This window comes from Protomyctophum parallelum, assembly GCF_964188405.1.
Source record: "Protomyctophum parallelum genome assembly, chromosome: 2".
NCBI lineage: Eukaryota > Metazoa > Chordata > Actinopteri > Myctophiformes > Myctophidae > Protomyctophum > Protomyctophum parallelum.
In genome coordinates this window covers 34,959,334-34,980,646 of record NC_139699.1, presented here as the reverse complement: position 1 = coordinate 34,980,646, position 21,313 = coordinate 34,959,334, and the positions used below count along the sequence as shown (strand labels likewise).

Here is a 21,313-nt window from a genome sequence, read left to right as displayed (position 1 = left end):
CAAGTCCAGGAATATATTAGAAGGGGAATGGTGAGGGTTAGGTGCATGATGGGGGGAATGCAGCACAGGGAACAGCAGCAGCGATGAAACACATAAGGCGCCTAACTCCAGAAGAAACACTTGTAGATCAATACATTTCACACAAACAAGATAAGGGATAAGTTGATAACTCAACCAAGGTTACAAACGTATTTCTCTTCACACAGGACTCACTGAACAAACTGTGAATTCTCTGTTATAATTACTGATTAGCTGCTTTTGGATGATTTAGAACACCTGTTCCCTAGCGGCTAGCTGGCTTTGAGAATCCACCCCCACCTGGGACTGGACTCTTGATTGGCTGCTAATTAAGCATGAACAAATCAAAAACAAAAGAAACACAAGATTGACACTTCTGCTAACAAGATAGGTTGTGTGCCTGCACACCATTACGTGTGCTGGGCAATGTACATGTGTACAACTGTCCCTCCCCCTCCCAGTGAGCTGTGGCGTTCCACAAGGAAGCATACTAGGGGCTTTACTGTTCCTAATATATGTAAACGACATGACATCAGCTTGTGACTGCAACTTGTTCCTGTTCGCAGATGACTCGGCACTGCTAGTCTCGGACAGGAACAAGGCCCTCAGCTCTGAACTCGGTAGAATCTGCACGTGGCTCGCTGATAAACTATCTTTACACCCGGGAAAAACTGAATCCATTCTCTTTGGATCTAATAGTAATCTCAGAGTCTTTGACTATTCATGCACCTCCTGGTACCACCAACAAGTGTTTCTCTTTCTTTGCAATCCAGACAAAAAATGGACCTTGAAAGCTCCTTTGAGAAGTTTCAAAAGGATCATCTTAAATGTACAGTCCAACACCTGCACGTTCGGATGAGTACTAGCCTTCGCATATGCCCTGCATATATTTTTTTTGTTGTTGTTCCTGTTCATAATGTACTTTGTGTATTTGTGTGCAAAATTTCTTGTACCTGTTTATTGTTAGTGTACCATTTTGGAGTATTGTTGTATATATTGTATAGGTTTCTGGAGGTATTGTCATAAGATTTATTATTGGCTGTTGTATAATTCGACATGTACGATGTAGCTTTGAAGTGTAATTATGTTTGTGCCTCTTGGCCAGTTCCTGCAGTCTCAATGAGTTTGTACTGGTTAAATAAAATAAAAGATAACTGGTCAGAAACATCTCTACTCGTTCATTGATTGAGTTAATAACATTTTGAGGAGCTATGTTGTTGATGTAATAATCAGTGATACATTATTTGTTGTTAAAGTAATGTCTTCTCCAGGGAGGTCTTTCTCATTAATAGCTCATATGCATTAATTATTGATGAGTTAATAGTGATATATCCCTATAGCATCAGTTCTGCTATTACCAACTAGGTATGCAAGCATTACTCCTACAAGTAGCGCATTGTGATGCAGGAACAGACATAAGTGTTAAATTGGGTCAACCTGAAGTTGTTCATTGCTTGATAAAATTAAATAATTCAGAATTATGATTGATCATCATCATGCAAACAGGATGCGCTAAGCGCTTAGACAAATAATAGGAACAAAAAAGGGTTACATATTTAATTTTGCTTTTTGTAGAGAAAGAATAAATGAAACACTGATTAATCTATTTGGAAGAATAATCTCTGGATATATTTTAATGGATAATCAGGTTTTCACAGAGCCTTGGAGGAATTATGCACACCCTTTTGTTTGATTTGATTCAGCTAAGGCATCAAATATCAGATTGATATGGGAGATGGTGAGAAATGGAATGGGACATAGATTGGGGGCGCCATTATGACACTCACACCTGCTGTCTATTGTTTTGTCATTGTGTCATTGTCTGTCTTCATGTCTCTTCTTACCGTCTGCTTGTTTATTTCTATTGCTGTATCTTTTTTGGCTCCTTCTTTCTTCACCTCCAACAACAGGGCACCATGTGACTGGATATGTGTGCAATACATGCATTGTACTGTATAGTTATTAATTTTGGGTGCATCAAAACGTTATTATCTGCCAGTTCTTGAGGCTGCAACAAATGCTTGAACAATTGTTAGGTTCCTGCAGAGGGCAGTGAATGACCATCTAACAAGAGGAGAGGAGAGGAGAGGAGACTGTTAAGACAGGAAGGCTCTCTAATTAGAGAGACCTTGTAGAAGGGAGGAACAAATCAACAAATCAACAACAACAACTCAACCATGAAGACAGAAGGTATAAAGTAAAGAATAGATGAAAAACAGGCAGCAGACAGATTTACTCTTTTTGCCAGTCAGACAATCAGGGTGGAAAAGCCGCAAAGAAAACAGAAAGAAAACACCAAATAAGGTGTCCGAAAATAACACTCACACCGAGCAAGTATAATCCAAACAATATTTGGATTAAAGCAGTAGTTGCTATAGTTATCTTGCTCACCACCATTTTCAGGAGTTGAGATTTGAGACTTGCCTCCATTTGGACGACATCCAAATTATATACTTATTTGTTGTGCTCCTACAACAACAACAACATAAACAAAAGTAAGAGGCAGAGCAGAATGTAACAGTATAGACTAATAGATGTGGGAAGAATTGTCAAGCAATAGTGGTGTGATGCTTAGTTTATATACCAAAACAAAAGAGCCAATCTACAAGCTTGCAAAGCGCTGGCACGCCACGTGTTGTGAGCTTGTAGATCGTCTATCTATTTCCTGTGCGTGACACCTTCATACTAGGTGCTATACATCAGGGTGAGAGGAGTAGGTGGGGGTTATTCCAGCTTTAGCTTCAGTCAGCTTCCACCAGGGTAGGCTGCCAATTAGAGCTAACACATATGACACACTTGACTCCCCCGCTTGAACCATGGCTAGAGATAATAGGCCTCTTCCTGCAGCTCAATCGATGACATATACTGTCCCTCCCTAGGTGGAGGTCTGCCTCAGCACATGCATGTACACATGCACACGCACACACGCACATGCACAGAACACACATAGACACTGTGCATGCACACACAAGCACATGGACTGTACCGAGTCAGACTGCACATCCTCTCCATCTGTCAGTGAGGAAAATGTCAGCTTTCTAATTTCTTACAGAAAATATATACCCCCTATTGGTCTGAATATAAGACTACATTTTTTCCAGTGGAAATATCCTAAAAACAGGGTCGTATTATAATCGGGGACTAGACTATTTGACATTCAATGTTCTTTTTCCACAAATGAGTCTCGAAAAATGGGGCTCGTCTTATATTCGGCACAATATGGTACAAACACATTTACAAGCAACTCCCTCTCTCTCTGTGTCACGCACGCACGCACGCACGCACGCATGAACGCACGCACACGAACAATGGGTTCTAAACTGAAAATATATCTTATGTGTGAGTGTACAGCCGACCTACTTTAAGTGCATTCCTACATGTGATTACAGTAGGCTACAGTAATCTCTCAGGCCTACTGAGTGTATATCCTGGTCCCTGCCCGTCTCTGCTTGCATGGCTGTGGGGCAGGAGGCCGGAGGTGAAGGGTGGGTGGAGGTGAGTAAAGGGCAGCACGTGGCTTTTGGGGGGTGGTGGGGGTCTGGGGGTCTGACAGTTGCCAGCAAGCGTGAGTCTAATCTCCCCCATCAGCTGTCAGAGCCAGGGATGTCAAGGCCACAGAAGCTCCCGGTCCTCGCCTCTCTCTCTCTCTCTCTCTCTCTCTCTCTCTCTCTCTCTCTCTCTCTCTCTCTCTCTCTCTCTCTCTCTCTCTCTCTCTCTCTCTCTCTCTCTCTCTCTCTCTCCCTCCCTCCCTCCCTCCACTGGCAATGTCATGTTGTCAGCCCACATATGCTTGTCTGCAGTACGGAGTGCATGGGGTTGGAGGGCACATGGGGGACATGGGCAGCCTTCGTCTTTTTCCTGTCGTTGCCGCCACTTGTCTTCTTTCTGCTTGAATGTGCCGCTGATGCCGTCCTCCTCTTAACTCCTTTGCACCCCCCCATTCTCCCCCAATTCCTCTGGTCCGTTAGCAGCATCTAACGTGGCGCTCCAACAGTAGCTGGTCCAGTTGTGGAAAAAGTACTCACATTTCTTTTTTTTACTTAAGTAAAAGTATCAATAGCCTATACCCTGTTACAAGTAAAAGTCCGGAATAAAACTTTTTCTTGAATAGTACAAAATAAGTATTGCCATTAAAATGCACTCATTATGCAGAATGTCCCATTTGAAAATAGCAGACCTACAAGCTCACAATGCGTCACATTGTCCTATGACTATGTCATAGAATCGATACATCATAGATGACCAACGTCACAGTCTTGGAATCGTTCATCATATCGGTGCCGATATGTACTTAAAAATGTTGGTAAAATCAGTATCAGCAAATTAACCCCAATATTTATTTCCACTTTGTTACATTTTAGAATATTCATGTTTTATGAATTTGAAAGATTGAAGGCTGCAGATGCAATCAGTGTTTTCTGATGAAGCTTTCAAGATGGTCTGCACACGCAGAGCATATAACACCAAACCTAAAGATGGTCTGCACACGCAGAGCATATAACACCAAACCTAAAGATGGTCTGCACACGCAGAGCATATAACACCAAACCTAAAGATGGTCTGCACACGCAGAGCATATAACACCAAACCTAAAGATGGTCTGCACACGCAGAGCATATAACACCAAACCTAAAGATGGTCTGCACACGCAGAGCATATAACACCAAACCTAAAGATGGTCTGCACACGCAGAGCATATAACACCAAACCTAAAGATGGTCTGCACACGCAGAGCATATAACACCAAACCTAAAGATGGTCTGCACACGCAGAGCATATAACACCAAACCTAAAGATGGTCTGCACACGCAGAGCATATAACACCAAACCTAAAGATGGTCTGCACACGCAGAGCATATAACACCAAACCTAAAGTTGGAAAACTTTCACACCGGTGTGAACCTTAGAGTATATATATTTATAGAGAAGCACCCAGAGGAAATCTTGAGGCGAAATGGACATAGTGGCCGAATGAAGGTATTGCAGCCTGGCCCCAAACACATGAACGCGCTGTCCGTTGACTATCATTGTACACGTTCACGACGGACGACGCTCGTGCGCGTTCAACGGCAGCGCGTTCATGTGTTTGGGGCCACTCACCATTGCAATCCGTCCCAGAATGCACTCTGTTCCTACCCGGAAGGAGGAGTGAATCCGCCTCATGCGCTTTTGAGCAACTCAATGCAAGTGGATGGGAGGAGAACTCGGGTGTCTTCTCTATAGATATATATACTCTATGGTGTGAACACACCCGTGTGAACCTCCGTGTGAACGTCCAGACCCACAGGAACGCGGCTAGGGTGCCGGCCCGTTTCCGGCGAGCCGCCCCGCGCCCGAAACGGTCGAGAAATGACAGAGTTACCGTGTGGGGGTTCCCCGGAACATCCAGACGCCCAGGTAAGGGGGCCAGTTCCGGCGAGCCGCCCGCGCCCAAAACGGTTGAGAAAGGACAGAGTTACTGTGTGGGGGTCCCCATGGGGTCCTTCTACTGTGCTGTACTGTACTGTCACTGTACTATACTGTCACACCCGAAATCATCCAGTTAATGTGTGTGTGTGTGTGTGTGTGTGTGTGTGTGTGTGTGTGTGTGTGTGTGTGTGTGTGTGTGTGTGTGCATGCGTGCGTGCGTGCGTGTTCCCAATGCAGCTATGCCCAAATATGGAGTGTGTTTCTAACCTCAAACAGTCGTCATGGCATCAGGCGCAACCAGGACCTGGACTGCTTCAACGGAACAGGACCTGAAGATCCGGAAGTGAACAGGACCTGAAGATCCGGAAGGGAACAGGACCTGAAGATCCGGAAGGGAACAGGACCTGAAGATCCGGAAGGGAACAGGACCTGAAGATCCGGAAGGGAACAGGACCTGAAGATCCGGAAGGGAACAGGACCTGAAGATCCGTAAGGGTCTGGCCTGGAATGTCCTGCATGGGACGAGGAGAGTGTGGAGATCAGACATTGGACTGGAGTCAGTACTGCTGCATGGGGCTGAGACATGGACCCTCACAGCACAACAGGAAAGAGTCCTGGATGGAGACTGATAGGTATTTTGTTTAATTATGTTTTATTGTTTCATATTTCTATGTTCACATCTTATAACAATGTTAAAAATACCTTGTATTGTCTCTTGTAATGTCTGTATGAACAGGTCTGCCCTGTCATACCATGATGTCATATAAATATTTACGTGTGTACTGAGTTTGCTATCAGTTGTCATCCACTGCAGATTGTCACTTATACCAAGGAAAAATGATAAATGACCTTTGAGAAGGAAAACAACAACCTAATGGCCTTAAAGATGAGAACAACAGCACCATACTCTCTCACCCCAGTGATAAAGAGACAAAAACAGGATAATCAAGGAACGTGACTGAAGTAAGAAACAGACCAACTGTCGCCCGATGACAGCACAATGACATCACAATGATATGACATTTCAACCTATTGAAATGTGACAACTGGGGACTGAGACTATGACATGACTCTGATTTGTTGGTATAAATATTTGTGCATATGAGATGACATTTGTTCAACATTAAAAAGACAGTGAGAAGGGTTAGCTAGGGAAGGCAATATTGAAGAGGTGGGTCTTGAGGGCGGTTTTGAAAGTTTGGAGGGTGGGGGCATCTCTGAGTGCCTTAGGGAGGGCATTCCACAGGGTTGGGGCAGCAAAGGCAAAAGCTCTGTCACCCCACGTACAGAGTTTGGTTTTGGGGACGTCGAGGAGGTTTGCGCATCACCAGACCTGAGGGAGCGAGAGGGGACATGCCGTTTGAGGAGGTCATAGAGGTATGGGGGAGCCAGGTTGTTTAGTGCTTGGACTTGGAAATACTTTACGTCCTTAATCGTGTCCAAATTCTTTCAGGTCTTTCAACACTATATTTCATAGAGTGAGTCTTTTATACCTGGATTAAAGGTTTTACATGGTTCTCATCTTTCCTGTGAAGTTAATAAGGTTGGGGTAGCCACATACGAGACTACACAAGAATTCTACGAATGGTGTCACATGGACTGATCACATCAGAAATGTGGTCCTGAGTCTACCGGGACCTACCTACCACCGTACCACGGGTCACAGACAAAGCATGCAGAGAGGGAAGGATGAGGCTGGCAGGGTACTGCGTCAGGCACCCAGAACTTGAGGCAAGCAAACTGACACTGGGGAGCCAAAGCAATAAGCGCCTACGTAGATGTAGCTACTGTGGCGCGACATGATACAAGTGTGGAGGGCAGTGATTCATGGAGCCCTGAGTTGGTGTTGGCTAGACCGCACTCTGGCATCGGATCTCAACCAAATCAGTCAGCTACTGTAGGCCTATGTGAAAATAATAATAAATATAAATATTTTTGAGGGGCTAGTCTAGCCCCTCCTATACAGCTTTTATCCACACACGTCTCATATTTGCGATTGACAATGAAAGGAGAAATTAGGTCAAATGTCCGCCAAATATGACGCAAATTTGTGTCAACAAAAGCCATTGACAATGAAGGGAAGATTTACGTCTTATGTAGAAGAGCAAATCGGCTAACCAATCACATAAATTCAGTTGTTCGTGAGATGATGTATGATGATGTATAATGATAAGAGCACTTCACACTGGTGTGATATTTATTTATCAGAGATCCATACAATATGGACATAAAAGGGGCAAGGCCAGACAGATACGGAGATATCCATATGGGCATATTGGTAGGATATGCGGTGCAATGTAGCCGTGAGCCTCTAGTTTTTATTTCGATTTACTGTTGCACCCTATTGTACACAAAACGAAACTGGGAAGAAATGGCAGGCCTGACGCCTGCTTTCTAACCGTCCGTACCGCAAAAGAACATGGAGGCGTGGCCCTTGCGTCTAAACACCATAGGTTCCATCCTGGAGGCCAATCTTTCCAGTGATAAAATGGCCACCAACGTAATCAAAAAAGTCAATCAAAGAACAAGATTCCTTTACAGGATCTCCTCACTGGTCAACAAAATCACATTGAAGACCTTAACAGGAGCCCTCGTACAAGGTTTCTTTGACTATGCATGCACCTCTTGGTACCACAGCACCTCAAAGGCCCTTAAAACAAGGCTCCAGACCTCCCAAAACAAACTGGTCAGGCTCCTACTTGGCCTCACCCCCCGAACCCACCTCACCCCTGCCCACTTTGACAGGCTTCGATGGCTTAGGGTCGACGACAGAGTACAGCATCTTGCAATGGGTCTGGTCCACAAGATTCGATACACCACCAAGATACCCATGTACCTGTCTTAATACTTCCTTAATGTAAACAAAGTCCACACCTACAACACCAGAGGGAGTGCAACAAACCATGTACAACCCAGATTCGGCACAAACAAGGGACTAAATTATTTTCGCTCCTATGCCACCAAAATGTGGAACGCCCTACCAACAGTCATTAAGACATGTGAATCCCTTGACTCCTTCAAAACCGCTCTCAAAGGGCAACTACGGACGGCTGCAATTCGAAACTGGCCCCCGTAAAGTCTGAATCCCCCCCCTCCCTTTTCCCCCTCACTGTATATGTTTCTTTTCCCTTTTTGCTTCCTATATGATGAATTCCTGTTCTGTTCTTTAACTATATAGAAGTGTCTATTTGTACGTCTCTAAATTTTGTGATGAATTGAACATGGTGGACCCTGTTGTAAACAAGTGTAATGCTTAATTGGGTCGTCCACTCACAGTTAACAGACTATGTATTGAGTTTGTGCTTGAAATGTACTGTAATTCTGCAAACTGTTAATAAATATTTCAATCAATACATTTCAAACACAGGCCCACGGCCGTCTTGAGAGACAGGCTGACAGGCAGCACATTACGCATGTATTATTTTAACATGTAGGCTATTATAGTTATTTTATTTTGTATTTTAACGTGATTTCCTCGATGAATGGAAACGCCAAAGTGATTTCTGACAGCAGTGGCCTGGCCCTGGCACCTTCCACAGGGGGGTGAAGGACTAACTGTCAGTCAAACTGAGAAGACCCTGTGTGACTCATTACATGTGAAACCTCTCCCTCTCTCTGCCAGCCACATCTCACTACTGTCCTCTCTCTCTGCCACCCACATCTCACTACTGTCCTATCCCTCTCTGCCACCCACATCTCACTACTGTCCTATCCCTCTCTCTGCCACCCACATCTCACTACTGTCCTATCCCTCTCTCTGCCAGCCACATCTCACTACTGTCCTATCCCTCTCTCTGCCACCCACATCTCACTACTGTCCTATCCCTCTCTCATCTCACTACTGTCCTATCCCTCTCTCTGCCACCCACATCTCACTACTGTCCTATCCCTCTCTCTGCCAGCCACATCTCACTACTGTCCTATCCCTCTCTCTGCCACCCACATCTCACTACTGTCCTATCCCTCTCTCATCTCACTACTGTCCTATCCCTCTCTCTGCCACCCACATCTCACTACTGTCCTATCCCTCTCTCTGCCACCCACATCTCACTACTGTCCTATCCCTCTCTCATCTCACTACTGTCCTATCCCTCTCTCTGCCACCCACATCTCACTACTGTCCTATCCCTCTCTCTGCCACCCACATCTCACTACTGTCCTATCCCTCTCTCATCTCACTACTGTCCTATCCCTCTCTCTGCCACCCACATCTCACTACTGTCCTATCCCTCTCTCATCTCACTACTGTCCTATCCCTCTCTCTGCCACCCACATCTCACTACTGTCCTATCCCTCTCTCTGCCACCCACATCTCACTACTGTCCTATCGCTCTCTCTGCACTCTGACTCATACATGACATTACTGACCACCATTTCCTAGTAAATTTTCACTTGTTCTGCGTTGTTTAGGTTAATTGACAGATTGATTGGTTTTGTAAAAGACAATTTTCAGCCTATTTTCTTTCTTTCTTTTTTTTCTTTCTAGGTGGAAGTTATTGCATTTAATTCTTTTCCACTTTTATCCAGGTAAATACACATTTTTGAATGGTCAAGAAAACATCATTCTCTCAAACGCAGTTAGACTGGTAATCATGTCAACACTGCCCTCTACAGGCAATGGACACCAAAGACACCACAGCCATGGTGGTTTGGTTACCATGACTACAGCGTGGCACTTCCCGGCTTAATGGCAGCTGTCATCGCAGTAGTTTCACTCAAAGGCTGGAGTTTGAATACATTTCCACAAAGGCGGCACAAAATCAACAATTTTAGGCATGTGTGGAGTCACCTTAAGAGATTGTTTTACTTAAAACATGACGCCTCGTAACACTGAAATCCCCCACCACAGCAAGTACTTAACCATGAAACGGATCAAAAGCAAAAGCAGAATGTTTAATATGTGAAGTATATATACTATCTCAGTTTCACATGGGACACAGACCATTATTAGACTTTTCAGTCTTTTATTTAGTGGGTTTGCAGTCATTTCTGTTCTGGCTGCCATTTCCCACCTGATGTTATGTGGCAATTCTGACTGCTCCAATCCAAACTGAATAACTGCTGCTTTGCATAATGTCTTCAGACTAGGACTTAAATGTAAGAAGTACAGCTCATGGGAGTATTTGTATCCTCCAAAGACGACGATGCGATCTCCCACCATGCAGCAGCGAATTGATGAAGGTGTGCCTTTCCCCAACCTCCTTCCAGGAGAAGGTCTCTGGATTTAATTTCCACAGATCATTGAAACGGTTGCCACCAACGCTGAATGATTGCAGCGTTCTTCTGGAATCTGTAGGCCTACAGGGGGCATGCTCAGCCACAAATTGGTCACAGTATCAAACACTGTGATGGTGTTGTTATTGTAAAAGTGTTCTTCTTTACCCCCAAATACAAACATCTTTGTGCCGATGATGGTGACAGAGTGACATTCTGAAGCAGGTGGTGGCGAGCCTCTGGTGTTAATGAAAGACCAGACCATTGTGGTGGTGTCCAACTTGTAGATGTCATTAGAACATTTATTTACCACCCAGTTCCTCCTCTTTAATCCTCCATAGATGTACATGACCTTCCCCAGGACACAGGCTGAGTGGTTGTACCTTCCCTCTGGGACAGTTCCTGAAACCTTGGGCTGGAACCATCGATGGGCGGTGACATCAAATGCATACAGGACGTTACAGTAACAGCCCGATTTATAAGTGCCACCACCCCAGATGTAGGTTATGTCTGGTACGGCCCTGTCCTGGTTCTCCTCCTGTATACCTTTCAAACAGAAGTTACTTTGTCAATCTAGCCGAGTTTGACTCAGACAAACACGACATCAGTTCTGGTGTTCCACAGGGCTCGATTATTGGTCCTCTGCTGTTCTCCTTGTACATTCTGCCATTGGGTGAACTCATTACCAATCACGGGGTCAATTTTCATTTCTATGCTGATGATACCCAACTATATCTTTCTGTGGCCCCAGATGATCCCTGTGCTTTAGACCCGCTGTTGACCTGTCTGTCTAGCATCAAATGTTGGATGAGTGAGAACTTTCTCAAGCTAAATGAGGATAAGACAGAAGTTCTCATAATCGGTTCTAGCGAGCAAAAATAATCAATAATTAGCAGACTTGGCAACCTGACTGTAGAAAGTAACAGTACAGTAAAGAACCTGGGGGTTATTATTGATTCTGAATTGAATTTTAATTCACACATTAATCATGTTACCAAGATTGCCTTTTTTCACCTTAGAAATATTGCACGAATCAGACCCTATTTGTCCTTGGACGATGCAAAAACGCTAATCCACGCCTTTGTTTTTTCTCGGCTTGACTACTGCAATGCACTCTTTTCAGGACTGCCTAAGAAAACGACTGACAGATTACAACTTGTCCAAAATGCAGCAGCTAGAGTTTTAACTAGAACTAAGATGAGAGAACATATTACTCCAGTTTTGGCATCACTGCACTGGCGTCCGGTTGTTTTTAGGATTGATTTTAAAATTATGTCTATAAAGCTCTCAATGGTCTCGCACCTCCGTACCTCCGTGACTGCCTACCTAGATATGTCCCTAACCGCCCCCTCAGGTCCTCCAATGCTGGCCTACTTGAAGTGCCTAAAAGAATGTGCACAAAAAAATATGGTGAGGCAGCTTTTTGCTTCTACGGCCCAACAGCCTGGAATAAACTTTCATTCGAGCTCAGACACGCACACTCTGTAGACATTTTTAAATCTCAACTCAAGAATCACCTCTTCACCCTTGCTTTTAGTTGAGTTTTACTATGCACGTTCCTACCCTGCCCTGACTGATTTGCTGCATGTGGTGTTTTTATTTGTTTTTATTTATTTTATGTTCTTATATTCAATTTTGTTCTCTGCCTATTTTGTTCTATCATTTTAACTACTTGTGTTTTATTGTATTTTATTTTTGTGTCCTGCCCTGTGAAGCACTTTGAGCTGCATTTATGTATGAAAGGTGCTATACAAATAAAGTTTATTATTATTATTATTATATATTTTATTGTGACAGCTGTGTGGCCGCGGCGCATCGCGGGAACTTCTCCTCTTCCAGATGCCACTGGAGACACTTCCATCCAGCGCAGAGACGCTGTGTTGAAGACGGACACACCAATCTGATATAGCTGTCATTCACGTCACACCCTCCAAACGAGTACATTTTGACCCCCACCGCCACAGATGAATAATCATGTTCTCGGTCTAGTGTGTCTTTCTGTTGTATTGCATACAAAAACAGAACAATATTTAATACTATATAACACTTGGATAATGATAATGTGGTAACATTATCACCACATATTATATCCAGTAATATATACAAAAATACCACAAACGCCAATAATTGTAACCCATACTGTACTAATATTCTTGCGTTGTTTCTGTTACGGTTAGAAGAGCAGTGTGGCCCTTGCCACAGCAGCATCTCACTGCTTCTATCTGTGCGAGTGGTGACAAATAAGTCCTCTTATGGATCCTCTCTTTCTTCTGTTTCTCTCCCTCTGCGCTTGTCTCGGCGTCTCACTCTTGTGTTCCGTCTTCGCATCTGTCCTCGTTGACGATCATATGCATGACTCCACATTTTAAGTGTTAAGTGTTGAAAGCTGCAGAATATATTTATATAGGTTGCTGTGACATCATATCAGCATGTCTGTCAGTCTGTTAGGCTGCTGTGACATCACACACACAACACAAAACCCTTCTAATGTTAAAATCACACCTGTGTGAACTGAGTGGTGCAATTCCCCCCCCCCCCCCCCCCCCCACACACACCTCTATCTCTCTCTCTCTCTCTCTCTCTCTCTCATTAGCAGGCAGCAGGCACAGCAATACCCCTCTCTCTATTTCTGGCGCCCCCTACTGCTATTAATAAGTCACATACTCGTGCTCATGATACATGATACATGATACAGGTACACAGACATTGCTGGTTGTAGGAGTGGTTGCACCACTCAAAAATCAGTCTACACAGCTTGACATGCATTACCCCATTGACCCTGCTTTGATACCAATTATAATCTCTGGGACCCCAATCTACACCGTAATTCCTCAGTGTATATTTAACTCAGTTATTTGGACTCCAGGTGAACCAGTGATTGATATGCCCATATATAGGCACTAGCAGGCATATAGGCTATGGAGTTCCAGTCCAGAACCACTAGCCACCCATATGGACATACCCATAATAATAAAAAAAATTGTGCCCGATAGCAATGAAATGAGGCATCAAAGGCTCATTTGACAATCCCTGAATATCTTCTCAATGGTTTGTAAATGGGGAGAAAACTGTATGTGTGATCTCATGGGGAATGAAAATATTCTTGCCTCTTAACATTTATTTTTAGTGTTAAATGTCAAAACAGGGTTGAGTTATTGGTCAAACTGAGCTGTGTGCCCTTAAAGATGGAGTGCCATGATTTTTTCCCACCTTAAATCATGATCAGGTATTATTATATAAGGAGGATTTTTTTTCCCCAAAAAGTGTATAGTATTTGTTAAAATGTTTTTAATGTGGACACACCCACCAGTTCATTAAGTATGCCTGGTTTGCCTGGTGGGTGGTGATGGGTGGTGATCCACCTGCACCACCCACCCATAGCTGTGTTGTTTGTTAAAGGGGGAGGGGAGGATAATGTGATGTCACTTTATCACTGTCATTTCGATTGAGCCTTTTGACCTGGGCCTGGATTGGGCTTTTTGAGAAACCAAAAATACACCCGGAAAACATATTTCAAAATTCTATCCTCACCTGGGGTTCTACTAGACTAGAGTAATGCTAACTCGTACAAAAATCACGTCACTCCATCTGTAATATTACCACCCACTGTAGACGGCGGTCTCCAAGCTGATCCATCTGAGGTTTCTCAAAGCCCGGCACTTAAGGCTCAGGAAGTATTATTTTACACCAAAATTTTACACCAAAAAGTTACGCTGACGCGTTTCGGCTATGCAGCCTTCATCAGAGCATGTTCTGATGAAGGCTGCATAGCCGAAACGCGTCAGCGTAACTTTTTTTGTTTGCCAATAAAGAAATGGAAATGTGAGTACCTTGTCCCCCGCTTGTTTAATTTTTGGATGTGCTACCTTTTTGGAATTTCTATTCCTATTTTTTGACCTTATACAGGTAGTTATATACTCCCTTTATATTTGATAATTCATTATTATTTATTTTTTACTTTTCCCCCAGGTGTAGCACTGCATGGCGGCTCACTCCCACAAGGCCGGCCTGTTTTAAAACATGTAGCATGCTTCCAGTCTGAGGCAGCAGTGCATTGGAAGGAGCTACTACAGTCTGACCACAGGGATCAGGTGGGCCTCAGGGGGGAGTAGGTGTTTGTACTGGGAGGAGTGAGGTAAGTGCTCTGGATGCTGAGGAATGGCTTTGTGAATAAACACAAGCCAGTGTGTGTTTGGTATCTGTGTGTAAGTGATGGCAAGTGATGTGTATTGAATGAGGCAACATACTATACATACAGAATATACTGTATGTAGCAACGTGCTACAGTATATTGTACTATGTGCAGGCCTAATATGGTATTGTTCCCCCCAAAAGGAAAATGTAGATTGTAAATATGTTTATTTGCGACATAGGTCACAGATTACTTAGTCTAGGAAAATTGGCCTCATATCCTGTGCAGCAGGGGCGTGGAACTCAGATTACAGATTACTATGAAAACCTGCAAAACCTGTCAGTCCGTCCGTCACGCCTCGTGACACGCTCCATACGTAATATATATAATGTATATAATGTATATTATTTATGTAATAAATACGAGCTTGTAGGTCTGCTATTTTTTTTAAATCGAAGAACGACTGACATAGAAACATAGCTTTTTCAGAAAACTGTCAGGATGTAGAAGACATTTTTAGAATCTGATCTCAGGTCAAAATGGGTTAATTAATACAGAGAATAAAAAACAAAACGAGGTAATTAAAGCATTTAGAACAGAAAGGGCCCTGTACTATTTTTGCCATGCTACACAACTAAACTCTTTGCCCTTTTTCTTTTTTTACTATTTTGAAAACATTTAATAATTGTTCAACTAGCTGATCTACATCGACACATTGTAGAGCATTGTAGAGCTTGTAGATCGGCTATTTTAACACTCATTTTCAAAATAGTTAAAAAAGGCAAAGATAAGTCCCTTATCCCTTGTCCCTTGTCCCACCGACATACAGTACATTGCTCAGACACATACAGTATGACGTAAATTCTCGTTCATTGTCAATGGCATTTTTAGTTTTTGTTTCCGACAACACAAACATTAGGTCTCCATTCATTGTCAATGGCATTTTTAATGTTTGCTCAGGCAAAGCTAGCGCCCCCAAATGGTAGATGGAGGACTCCAGGAGGTTGTTGTAGCGGCCCCACGCGGCCGGGTTGGGGACCTGGTGAAGAGGCAACGTCACTGGTACCATTTTTTCCCCCCTTCATTTTGATACCAAGATTTTTGTAAACCTTTTTTGTCAATGTCAATAGAGCATAGCAGTAGCCATTGTTTTTCTGGACCCACTGAAAAATCGGCCATTCATTTTTCCTATAGATATTCATATATATATCAATTATTTTAAGCCTAGAATCAAGCCATCGTGGTGAATCATGACCATAAAACCTTTGATTCTGTGGGGGATAAAAAAACGTAAGTTGAATAATTAATTATACTACATCATGATTGACATGCAATTTGTTGCCTAAAATAACATCTCAGAGCTGAGGATGTTCTTCCTCTTCCTTGATTCTAGGCTTAACATAATTGATATAAATACTTATACATTGAGTCGGACAAAAATAAGAAATTCTAACCTGCCCCGGGGGAGGCGTCTCCAAGGGCTGCGGCTCATCCTGGCTCCCGCGCTGGGGGTGGGGGGCTTTGGGGAGGGTCTGGGTGAAGCCGTCGCCTCTGGCGGGCTCCGAGTGCGGGTCTTAGTCGCCCCCGTTGCGGGGGCAGGTGGCCGACTTGCAGCCGCCGGGGCGGAACGTTAACCTGGTCCAGAGGACCCCCACAGAAGAGCTCCGGAGCCTGGATGAGGATCAGCTTTTCCTGGAAGTAGGCCCATCACCATTATTACCCCCAGAACATACATGGGCAACTGGTGGCCCCCACCTTCACTTTAATGTGGCCCGCAGGTAAATATCGGAATACTGATATATTATTTATTTCAGCTGTTTCACTTCCAAACATGCAAACATGACCCGCTTTAATTACTTCAGTCTAAATTAGTAGCTTAATGAGTAGGCCTAGTATTGAAATGTTATTGTCTTTTTGTATGTCCAATGTATTTGTATTTAGTTCATAAAGTTAACGTAACTATAATGACTATAATTTGAAGTTAAATAAAAACTTTTCAGGATTCCAATTTCTCCAAAATAGCAGAAATTATTTTAGGATTTCAATTCAAATAAAGCAAAAATAGACAATCTACAAGCTCAAAACGTGTTGCATGTTTTGAGCTTGTAGATTGGCTATTTTTGCTACGACAGTAATATGCAATGTGGCTCACCAGAGGGCCACATTGCTATTTTTCAATAGCTAAAACATAACATAATGCTAACACCAAGGGGTTCCCGCCCAAAATGGGTAAATGCCTTATAGATGGAAACGTGGCTTTTTACTGTGCGTTTCCTTAATTTTTAGACTAGTCATGTAGTCTGTTACAAAATACATTCGTAAATAAATTCGTAAAAATAACACTAACATTTCTTTAGCTCGCGGCTCTTGGACTTTTCGGAATTTGGCCCTACCTGGAAGAACTGGCCCAGGTTGGATCCGCGGCGGCTCTGCTCGGAGCGCTCGCGGAGGCACGCCGCCTCGTCATTGTTGACGTAGTGCGACGGCGGGGCGCTGGACTGATGATGGGCCCCCGGGGCATTTGGCCCCCCCGGGGGGCCCAGGTTTTCGTAGAAGAGTACGCCCCCTGGTGGAGGCTCCCGCCGGGGTCCTCCGCGTAGATGTTGTAGTTGGCCTTGTTGTGCCTGTTGGGGCGCACGGTTATAATAGTTTAGGGATTTGCTGGGTATACTTTAGCTTTATTAGTTTTGACTTATATCCAGCTTTTGGTGTCAGTCCACAGACTTTGTCCTACACAAACATTAAATTCCCATTGACAATGAATGAAGTATCTATTTGCTAGTTTTTTATTTGTTTTCTATTTTTATGACAACGCATACTTTTAGTTTAGTTTTTTTCTTTTTTTTAAACATGTTTTCAAAGGTATTATTCACATATATTTCCCCCCCCACATCCCCATGGCAGCACAAATACAAAACAAAATCTTCAAAGAAGAAAGAATGACCATAATACGGAACAAATTAAAAATATATAATAATAATAACAAAAAAAACAAATTACACCCCACAGCTGACTACTCCAATTAACCACTACACATCCAAAGCCTCTTCAACATCACCTCGCTTAATGAAGTCCAAAAACTTCTCCCATATCTTATAGAATAATAGAATACAGCAGGTTTCTTCCTAATTACATACGTTAGTTTCTTATGTGCCAAACAATCAGTTGTTCATGAGATGATGTATGATGATGTATACATCATCATACATCATCTCATGAACAACTGAACTTATGTTTGGTTATAGCCGATTTGCTCGTCTACATATGACGTAATCATCATTGTCAACGGCATTTAATGTTTGTATCATATTTGGCAGACATTTGACCTAATTTCTCCTTTCATTGTCAATGGCAAATATGAGACGTGTGTGGACAAAAGCTGCGCCCCTCAAAAAGACACTTTCACTTTCATATAAAAACCATCATAGATAGAATAAATAGCTGGTAGATCAGCTACTGCATGTGAGACTGTATACTATAGTATAGTATATAGTATAGTATGACAAAAAACAAACAAAAAAAACATAAAAAGTAGAAACATGGAGATAAGAGGATTCTGCCCGGCAACAGCGATGTGCACCAGGTGCACTGCCTTCCCGTCTCGGCACAGTACATTTAACCACTGTCAGCCTAGCACCCCTAGTCAATTTATTTTTTGAAAATAACAAATTTACAAGCTCATTGTGAGTGCTGAAGTGCTTAACTATGAAAAGAAATGACAATTGTATTAACAGTGAGTATTTCACTAAGTGTATTTTGTTCTGCATGCTGACTAGGCTATATAAAGAATCCCATGAGTTTGTCTCTATGGCCAGAGGACAGCAGGACACCTTTAACAAGAGCCAGGTTACACGTCACACGTGAAGGGCTTCGTTCTGCTGGGTGAACTGAACATGAGATACCATGCTGGTGGCTCCTTTGTGTTACAGAGCTACTAATATAAGTGTTGTGGTGTGTGCTTCTCTCTGCAGTACCCATTGGCACACAGCGCTGCCTGGGAATGCATTGCTTCTACTTTTCCTCTCGCCCATGGTGAACAACTGAGTGGGTTTTCTAAATGACATTGCCATTAGCTATAATAGCCAGATTCATAAATTGCTAATCAGTGGCATGCAGGTTTCAGCAAGAAACTACTCTGCACACAATACAAATTTGCACAGACAAAGCACTCATGAGCAAAGCATTTACACATGCACAGAAAATATACTGTACAATCTCTCTCTCTCTCTCTCTCTCACTCTCTCTGCATGCACGCACAGTCACACGCACACACACACACACACACACACACACACACACACACACACACACACACACACACACACACACACACACACACACACACACACACACACACACACACACACACCCACACACACACACACACACTCCTGGCTACATGTGTGCCCTTGCCCAGGGTGCTCACTGCTCAGCTCCCATGCTGCCTAGCAGTCTCCATAGCAGGGAGGGATTGTGTCTGAGTGCTTTATGTATGCTATAACACACAGTCATCATTGTCAGAGGGCTAGAGATTTGTCAACAGCACGGTGAGACCCGGGGCCTCTGCCTCAGTGGATGTCAACAGCACAGTGGGACCTTCTGCCACAGTGGATGTCAACAGCACGGTGAGACCTTCTGCCACAGTGGATGTCAACAGCACGGTGAGACCTTCTGCCACAGTGGATGTCAACAGCACGGTGAGACCTTCTGCCACAGTGGATGTCAACAGCACGGTGAGACCTTCTGCCACACCGAACTTCTACCTCCTGACTGTTCTGTTATAAACTCTCCTAGGATGACAGGTCGTGCAGGAGGAGGAATTGCTACTATTTTTAAAAACAGTCTTTATTGTAAACCCTTGACACCGCTGTCATTCTCCTCATTTGAACTGAGCTTGTTTGAACTACGTCGCTCTGACCCGGTGCTTTGTGCGGTTATTTACCGACCGCCTGGATACAGGCCTTTATACAAGACTTTATAAAGGACTTTTCTGATTTCTTGGCTAGCATTCTGATTAAGTACGATAAATGCTTATTTGTTGGTGATACCAACGTGCACGTTTGCTGCATTTCTAAGCCACTAGCTAAAGATTTCTTGGATGTACTTGATGCTTTTAACCTTGTCCAGCATGTTAATGCACCTACACATGAACTTGGTCACACGCTAGATCTCGTCATTTCGCATGGTTTGCAAATCTCTAATGTGCAGGTCTGTGCTCCAGTTTGTTCGGATCATTTCCCTGTACTTTTTGATTTTATACTGCCCTGTGACACGTTTAAATCATGCACTTCTACACGCCAGTGCCGTGTGCTGAAACCTGCCACCGCCGCTCTTTTTTCTTCAGCTTTTAATAGCGTAGCGCATGCTGACATTAGCCTCGCCGAGGGTCTTGACACTGAGCAACTTACATCCTCGTTTCTTTCCACCTGCACTGGCATTTTGGACAATGTTGCGCCTTTAAAAGCCATGCGTCCCAAACCCAAGTCTGAGCCTTGGCTAAATGACACCACCCGCGCTGTCAGGAGAGAGTGTAGGAGGGCTGAGCGCAGGTGGAGAAAAGACAGGCTCCATGTGTCACACGACATTCTTAATGAGTGTTGGAAAAAATATCAGAGGACTGTCAAAGAGGAAAAATCAAGGCATTTCTCTGACATTATTTCAAAAAATATGGATAAACCACGCGTTCTTTTTAAGACCATTGAGCAGCTGGTAAATCCCCCCCAACCCACTTGTCTGGAAGCTTCTCTTGATGTCTGTGAGAAATTTCTCAGCTTTTTTATAGACAAGGTCAATATGATCAGAGCACAAATTTCCCCCCCTGCTTTTGACCCCTCCATGGCCGTCACCTGCACAACTACACTTAATCATTTCCAGCCTATATCTTTCTCTAAACTTAGTGAAATTGTCTCACAACTCAAAACATCATCCTGCCCTACAGACGCTATCCCCACACACCTCTTTAAGGAGGTCTGGGAGACCATTGGGCCTAGAGTCCATGCTATCATAAATAGCAGCCTTGTCTCAGGGATTGTACCAGCGTACTTTAAAACAGCAGTGGTGACACCCCTGATAAAGAAACCTAGTCTGGATACCTCTGTTTTATCTAACTACAGACCCATCTCAAAGCTTCCGTTCATTTCTAAGATCCTTGAGAAAACGGTGCTGTCTCAACTCCAGTCTTTTTTGCAGCTTAATAGCATTTTTGATGTTTTTCAATCTGGGTTCAAAGCGTTTCACAGCACAGAGTCAGCGCTGTTGAAGGTTTTCAATGACATCCTGTTGACCACCGACTCTGGGGACTCTGTGATCCTACTACTCCTAGATCTAAGCTCTGCTTTCGACACTCTCGATCACAATACTCTCATATCTCGTTTGGAGCTTTGTGTTGGTGTCAGAGATACCGCTTTAGCCTGGTTCTCTTCCTATTTATCGGAGAGATGCTTCTCTGTTAAATTTGGCGACTTCGTATCGTCCTCCACCCCCCTGTCCTCTGGAGTCCCCCAGGGCTCGATCCTTGGGCCTATTCTATTTTCTTTATAT

At 43.6% G+C, this 21,313-nt stretch overlaps 1 protein-coding gene across 1 annotated transcript in view; it reads right to left on the bottom strand.

Annotated features, from left to right (window-relative positions):
- Positions 1 to 17,321: 17,321 nt before the first annotated feature.
- Positions 17,322 to 21,313, bottom strand: part of acsf3 (acyl-CoA synthetase family member 3) — a 62,216-nt gene continuing 58,224 nt past the window's right edge. Inside the window, exon 12 of the transcript XR_014568915.1 lies at positions 17,322 to 17,397. The gene's annotated coding sequence lies outside the window, so the exon portion shown is untranslated. The remainder of the gene's footprint in view (positions 17,398 to 21,313) is intronic.